Source organism: Sciurus vulgaris (assembly GCF_902686455.1).
Source record: "Sciurus vulgaris genome assembly, chromosome: X".
NCBI lineage: Eukaryota > Metazoa > Chordata > Mammalia > Rodentia > Sciuridae > Sciurus > Sciurus vulgaris.
Window position 1 is genome coordinate 89,815,786 of NC_136471.1, and position 8,464 is coordinate 89,824,249.

Here is an 8,464-nt window from a genome sequence, read left to right on the forward strand (position 1 = left end):
ACAGACGTGACAACACCAAGTGTGGTGTCATTTTTTTTTTTTTTTTGGATGTGGCAACAAATGCTGGGATCGCTCGCTAGCTCTATTTGCCTTTCATTCAACATTTTGTTTGTCCCCATGGAGCAGGTACAAGAAGAAGAAGATCAGCATTCCATCCTTATGTCTGTAGGATATCTCTCATGGCCTAGTTATTAAAAGAAATGAACTCAGGAAGGACTCCTGATAATGTCTCAGTTGACAGGCCTAATAAAATAGGAAACGCTGTCTTCATCCAGATCCCTAAGACCCCACAGGGACCAGAATCTTCTACCATAGTTTACCTTTCCAGGGGTGAGACCACTGGTTTTGGTAGCAGGTAGGTCTAAGTTAGGATGTGAGAGTTAGCAATTAGAAGTTGTGTGAACGCAGGCAAGTTACTGTACCTATGTGTACCTTCATTTCCTGATGGGTAGGCTGGGGATGATGGCAGCAGCTGTTTAACACGTTAAAAGATGGGAGGTCATCCCTACTCTGAACTGCGCCGGGCACGTGAGGGCCAGTCAGGGAAAACTATTGCCATCGTTATGAAACTAATATTCATGGTGGTAGTAGTAGAGCAGCAGCTGAGGCATCAAAAGGAGACGTCCCACGATTTAGGAAGAGCCCAATGTACTCTAGATATTGTGATCATGACGTTACGGATTTCGAGTGGAAAGCAAAAGGAGTGTCCTTTAGCATGCCTGGGTCATGGCATGTGTGTGGCGATCCACATCCCCTCCTCCACGCTTCCTAGACCAGGGAATTCAGAGGTTGTCTCTGAAGAATACATTTGGGACTCCAGTCCTGGCAATGGCCACGCATTACTGTAGCCAGTGATCACTCAGCCGTGTCCGGGTGAGCCCCTGAGGACTGATTCCATTCTTCCTACTCTCCCTGTGGAGGGAAACATGGAGATGCACACAGCCCAGCCATTGTCTGAGGCAAGCCAGGCATTAGTGTGGAGGAGAAGGTGGCCAGGGTCCCTTGGGGATCCAGACCATCCCTGCCCTGGGGAGAGGGATATGTATGGCTGTAGGTGCAGGGTTTATGCCATGTCTGTGATTTTACTTTCTCTCTACGACCTGTCATTTTTAGGTGTGCTGTGCAGGGATGCATTCAATTAAATGACAGAGTGCAAGAGAGGCCCTCACAGACAGGCTTCATGTGTCCTACTGCAGGAACTGGCACCACCCCCTCCGAGGCTTTGTGTTACTTTCTGTGGGGACCCTGGAGATGGGTCAGGTCTCCTAACAGTCTCTGAGCAGGACTCAAGCAGCTGGCAGGTGTCTGATTCCTGCCGTCTTGGTAAGTCAGAGTGAACAGGAAGCCCCCCACCCCACTGCCCCCGCCATCCCTGGCTCAGTGAGAATGTTCAGATGCGCCATTTAGATTTGCCAAAAACAACCATCTTGAGCAGCCGGTTATGATCTTGATGGTCAATCGTTATCTCTTGTAACAAAACGTCCACGGGCAGATTGTCGTGCAGACCATTCAAATCAAAGTGGCGTTGACATCATAAAGCACCCAGAGTTTCTACCCTCTGCTGCTCTGTCTTCCTCATTGCACAGTCCCCAGGGACATTGTCAAGAATGGTAATGTGACGTGGAAAATGAAAAACAGTCCCCAACCACGTCTTTCCTACTGTGACCAAAGAAACCTTTCCTAGAAACAAGCAGACTGAGCTTATTCCGAGAACGAACCAGGCCTCAGTCCAGGGGGAAATGCACAAGAGTTTCCATCACTTTCCCTTAAGCAACAGTTTTGCATCGTTCCCCTTTGGCTTTCATCTGGGAGTGACCTTCACAGAAGGTTAGCAACTTGGTGGCTCTTTTCATCCCTGCCCATGGTCCCATCTCAGCACCTGATTTTCGAATGTGATAGAGTTTATTCAGAATGGGGTACCAGAAACTGTGATTCTCGTGGAGTGTGGGGCTCCTGTGCTCGCGGAGCTCACAGGCTGCTGGGGGGTGAGAGGAGAATGGAGGGTCTTTCGATTATGTGGAGGGAAATGAGGCGGGGGGGGTATGAAAAATGGTAGAATGAGATGGCTATCATTACCCTTTGTACATGTATGATTACACGAGTGGTGTGAATCTGCATTGTGCACAACCATAGAAATGAAAAGATGTACCCCGCTTGTGTACAATGAGTCAAAATGCAGTCTGTAACAATAAAAAAGCAACTAAAAAAGAAAAAACCTTCTGTAACAGTGGCAACGGCAACACCCGAGAAGCATTCTATCACAGGGCAGCGTTGTGGTGAAAATGCAGAATGTGTGGATTTGTGCCTAGGTCCCAGTGCTTCTTACAGTGTTACCTGGTGTAGCATACTGAAGCCCTCTGTGGCTTACCTTCATAATCTAAACTATGAGGATGATGAAAACAGTCTGGGTAAATCAGGCTACACTGCCGTGATCCTTTTGTGAAAAAATCATGTTCCACCTTGTGAATCACCAGTGCCTCGTCACATGTGTGTTAGGTCCTTGGCAAAAAGGGAAGCCCTCTGTCTATATCACTTGATTGTGCATACAAGATGCTTCAAGTAGTCTGATAGGTCTCTGCGTTCCTGTGAGAAAGAGATGTGAACAAATGAAGGCAAGTGTTATACTTTGACGTGCACTCTGAAGGAAATAAGTTCCACAGCCAGGCTGCCACACGGACATGACCAGCACCTTTATTTTTTAATTTTTTGAATTCACTTTTTAAAAAAATTTTTACAGACTGCATTTTGATTCATCATTTTGTTTCTATGGTTGTGCACGATGTAGATTCATACCATCTGTGTAATCATACAAGTATGTGGGGTAATGATGTCTGTCTCATTCCGCCATTTTTCATATCCCCCCTCCCTCTCATGTCCCTCTATGTAATCTAAAGTTCCTCCATTCTTCTCTCACCCCCACTCCCCCACCCCATTATATATCATCATCCACTTATCAGGGAAAACTTTCGGCCTTTGGTTTTTTTTGGGATTGGCTCATCTCGCTTAGCATGATATTCTCCAATTCCCTCCATTTATCTCCTTTCGATGCCTCTAAACTGTGACCTGTTCCTGCCTGGGCACACACCCCTGATCCCCACTAATCCCCTCCCCACCAGGAGGCTGGAATTTATGACCCGTTTCCCCATCACTCCACTGTTACATCACCTGCAGTACCCTGGAAACAATTCTTGGGTCACCAGGAGTCCCAGCTAACCATCACCACCGGGGGAGGTCCCCTCCAGTGCTGCCACACCGTCCAGAGGGGGTGGGGGGTGGGGGTGTGCTGGTTTCAGGGGTCCGGATCAGGGAGTAGTGCTTGATTTCACATGAAAAGAAAGAAAGAAATCAAGCTGGCTTGTCACACTGAGAACCTGATCACCACTAGGGCCCTGGACTTCTTCCCGCCATCACTCCAGGCCTAGAGGGTGGGAGTGGAGGACACTGTGTATCATCTAATTGTCCCACCCCCCTGCAGGGGAAGATCCTCTCTCCCAAAGAATTCTACCTTCTCTCAGGTATCCCTTGCCACATCCAACCACCACTTTCTGAGTGATGGTGGCAGGAGGATACAGCTCCCCTAGGAGATCAGCAGGACTTGGGCTCAGGAAGGCCTAAGGCCTGTACCCTCCCACAGTGCACTTCATATCATAGTGAGAAGAACTGAAGCATCATTAGGGGTGAGGACGGCCCGGACGTGATCCAGAGAGACACAGGAAGACCATCTCCTAAAAACTGGACAGGTGAGTGTGAGTCTCTCCACAAGACCATGCACACCCTTGATCTTTCAAGCTAACTTGTGGGGATTCCCGTGGGAGGGACCATATTCCCCATATAGCCCAGTTGTCAGTCTCACAGCTGCCATTTCACACCCCGGTTTGGTCTTTACCTGGTTGGGAATACAGACAGGATCTTTGGTCTGTGTGTGGCACTCAGTCGCTAATTGGTCTTGAAAGAGTGTCAGAAAACATTGTCTCCTTGGTGTCTGCCACATGACTCACAACATCCCTTGGAAAGTATAAAATAATTGAAGGGTTTCCGTGTGGGGTAGACAGAAGGGTATGCCCCCAAGACTCCCATACCCTGGATATTCTGCCAGACACATATCCCAGTAGTGCTGGCAGGGATGCCAACAAAAGTGCGAATCAGTTTGTGACCTTAGGACGGGGAAATTATGCTGAATTATCAGAACGGGAGGTGGGAGGAGGCCACAGGGAGAGCAGAAGAAGGAACTGGGGAGCCTCTAGGAGGAAACATTGCCGTCATGGGATAGGCATCCAGGGAACAGGAACCTTACTTCTAGGGCTGCAAGGGACTAAACTCCATCCTCAGCCTGGGTGAGCCTGGGAGCACGTTCTACCTCAGAGCCTCCACTGGGGAATACAGGCCTGGGGGCATCTCAAGGTGGGTGTTGTGAGACCCCAAACCAGGATTACCACCAACCCCACCTGGCCTTTGGACAGGTAGACGCCAGGAGATGGTAAATTTCTGTCATCTGACGCCAGGGCTTTTGTGGTCGATCTATATGACAGCGGGGGAAAGTAATTCAGTGTGGAAAGGCACATTTCCCCTCTGGAAGACATCCGAGAATCTCCTTGTGGAAACGCAAGGTGTTATTAGGCAGGTTTAACAGCGATGTTCTTGGCTCCTGCATTCAATCATACTTATTTAAACAAGTTTGTCAAGAATCTCTAGTGAGGGCATCACTACAAGAAGAACAAGTCTCCTGGCATGGTTTGGATAGCAGGCATTAGAATTGCCCCGTGATCAAAAACTGGACATAGAAGAGATAGGTCAGAAAGATCAAGCATTCATGGCCTGGCTTGGCTTCATCACTCAGTTATTAGTGATGGAGACAGAGAAACTACGAAAGGCCACTGTGGTCACAGGCTGTATTTCTAACAAGGCCTAGTAACTGCCATGCATGAATATGGAAAATCTTAGAGGTATCATCTCCTGCACGGGAACTCCTGGCATTTGATGACGTCTTTCTTGTAGGATGTTCTGACTAGCTTTAGAGAGGAGTGGCAGCTTTCCAGTTGGCAACTGCATGTGGATAGAGCCTTGGGGGTGTGTTTGATACTCATTTTGGCCATATTGTGGTGCAGGGCAAGGTAACGATCCACTCTAGAAAGGCCCCAATGGACTCAAAAGTGGTCTCAGATAGAGAGCAGTTCCAAAGAATGAAAGGGCTGAAGCAGAAGAAGGGAAGATATGGATGGGTGGCGAATGTGAATAAAGACAGATGGCAGAATCAAGCTGGGGAGACTGGAACATTCACAGAGGGAAGATTTGCATTTCAACAGACGTAGTTTGAAAATGGGTTCCACCATTCCCTTCCTGTCAATTGCTTCACCTCTCTGACCTTCGGTTTTCTCATCTGAAAGTGGGGGAAAGAGAAGGTCAGGGGTCAGATGCTTTTTCTCACGTGCACAAGCTAGAGAGGAAAAAGTAATAAAACGGGGTCCTCAGGGAAACAGAAGGCAGAAGAGTAGAGGAAGAGGATGGAGGGGGAGACAGGAGGTGAGGGAAATGGGCGGTCCTAGGGAGTGAAATCAACCAAAATGTGCTATGTACATGTAGGAACCTATCACGGTGAATCTCATGCTCATGTATAGTTATGATACACCAACTGAGACAAAAGAGAAGGGAGAACAACGGAGTAAAGCAAAGGGTTCCGGCGGAAGAAGGAGGTGATGCAAGGTGTAAGTCCTGGGGAAAGAAATTGATCAAATCATGTTTTGTGATTGATCGAAGATGTCACAATGGACCCCACTGTCGTGTATGATTATACCGCACCAACAAAAACATTTTAAAATTATCTATCAGACCAGGCCCTGGGAGAATCTTCCCTGACCACCGGGGCCCAGGGTCCCTCTCCCGTGTTCCCAGCCACCCTTGTCGAGGGCCTGCCATGGCTCTCACGGCTGCTTTCAGTTGCATACTGGGTACGGCTCGTGGCTGTACTGAGCAGTTCCAGTAAGCCTTCCCATCTGCAAGGGATTGAGGTAGCAGAGTGGGCCCTCAGGGAATACTTATTGGAAGAACACAGCCTTAACAAGCAGGTTGGTTTATGGGATACGTGGGGGGCATAGATGCTATTTGGCTCTATCTCTTCAAGGAGGTGAGCCTGGGACATCCAGATTTACCTCTCTCAATTCCACAACAAGGTCTCTCTCCTTGTTCCGCTCCCGTTCCTTAAGTGACTCTTTGTTTCACCAGCTTCTCTTCCTGTCCTTAGGTTCCCGTGACATGGGATGTGGCAGTAATCCCTAGAGGTCTTCCTGCCCAGTGTGGCAATGAAGTAGTGCCATCATCAGGGATAGCAAAAATTCCCAAGGCCGACTTGCTCACTGAAGCCAAGATTTTCAGAAAGCCCCTGTCCCCATCTTACCTGGATATTGTACCCAAATGGTGGCCATTTCGCTCCAGCCAACATTCTCAGAATCATATCGCAGAATAGCAAAGTGTCTTTGGCTCATACCTATACTGGAAAATAAGAAAGAAGGGCCCCGTGCCTGAGAACACATGGGGAATCCACAGAAGAATCAAATTGTTGTGACATCGATCAAATGATGTTATGTGCATGTACAAATATGGAGAGATGAATCCCCAGTATTTTACATAATCATAACATGCCAATGAAACATTGTAAAAAATGAAATGAAATAAAGGGGTAAGGGGAGCAGATTGTTTGAGAAAATCCCAAGCAATCGCTGAAGGGGCATAGCAGAGGAGAGCTGGGGAAAAGTACCCGAAAGCACAAGGGGGGGGCTCTAAGCGTGAACAGGGCTCGCGGCCAGTTCAGAAGTGGGGGGAATGAAGTAGGAACAGAATGGGGGCAGCCAGGCCGTAGGACCCCACTCCCCACCTTGGTAAGCAGTTGGACGCAGAGGCTCCTGCCTGCAGGTATGAGCATCTTCCATCTTCGGGTGGGTGCTGTTGTCTCTTGTGTAGGGGTCTCTTGCTCGATCTGTTCTCCTCCAGTGCCTTCTCTGCAAGGACCATGAATGGCACTGCCATGCCTCCAGCAGGGGACCCAGAGCATCGCTCTGTGATTTCCAAATGGTATCGAGGTTAAGATGTGGGTCCTTTTGTCCTTTTTGTTTTTTTCATGACCTGAAAAACATTAAATCTGCTTTCCCCACACAGCCCTCTGAAAACGACTCAACAGTCCCCACAATAGTCACCCAGTGAGAAATACCACTCTGAGAACAACTGCTTGCTGTGACAAAACCAGAGCTCCATTGCAGCAAAAGACACTGACTTCTGCCTAGAGGGAAGGGACTTCTGGCCAGGTAAGTCCATGTGAACTCGCTTCCTCCCCCTTGGATCTCAGCGGAGCTCTTGGGAATTAAAATGATCCATCCTGGATTGGCCCTCCCCTCATCTCCTGGAGGGAGGCGGGGGATGCTGCAATTTTACTCCTGACTCGTGGCCCTAAGTTTGCATGCAGGACTCAGGCTGTGTGTATGTTGTTGTGGGGAGATGTTATTGAACACGGTGATTGAGCTGAGGTGCAGTGGCTTTGTCCCATGTACCAGGCACTCTGCAGAGCGGTTGTGTCTCCTTTGATCATATCCAGTATCTCTATAAGATAGGAACAATGGTTGTGAGATTACAAGGTCTGCAGAGGTCACACAACTCGCCTAAGGGCACAAGGTGTAAATGGGTGAGCCGAGACACTGACCCAGGCTTGATGGCCCCAGAGTTGGCAGCTGTCCTGGTGTCTTCCATCCACTCACTCTCAAAGGAATGGACATCAGTCCCCAAGTTGTGGTTACACCAGAGAACACTTGCATTGACATTCCTCCTCTCGTATAATCCTCAACTGGGCACTAGAGGTCTGAGTGTATAATTGCGGTCTCTTTTCCGAGAGGTCTCAGGATAGAAAGTTGGGGGAGCTGAGGCTGAAGCTCTGGGTCCTGGGTGTGTTTTCCCCATTATCAGACACCTCTTGTAGGGTTACCAGGGGTTGTCCTGGAAGCCACAAGTTGTCAGCCAGTCCACCTTCTTTTAGTCCTCCTCCTCCTCTGTGCACTCAAACATTCTTCAGCTTTTCTGCCACATATCTGTTGGGGCAATGCCAGACCCAGACCCAGAAGACAACACGTTCAATGGTCCCACAGATACTCAATTCCGAGGCAGAAGATGAGCACATGCAAGAATTAGGAAACACTTATTGGTCTCTTATGGGTTGCATTCGTGAATCCGAGAAGGTACGTGAGGTGCTCACAATAGGCACACCGTCAGCCGTGCTATCCCTTCTGCAGTGGTGCTTTTTGACAGCTGTTGCTTAGCAACAACTTTCCTTGGTACCATTCCGCCCACATCACTGCTATCACCTCTGCCCTAAGAATAACTGAACGACTTATTTAAATACATATCTCCAGTATTGGTATCATCAGAGTATCTTCCTTCTGTTATATTCTGGAATGTGTGAATCTCTCTCTCTCTCTCTCTCTCT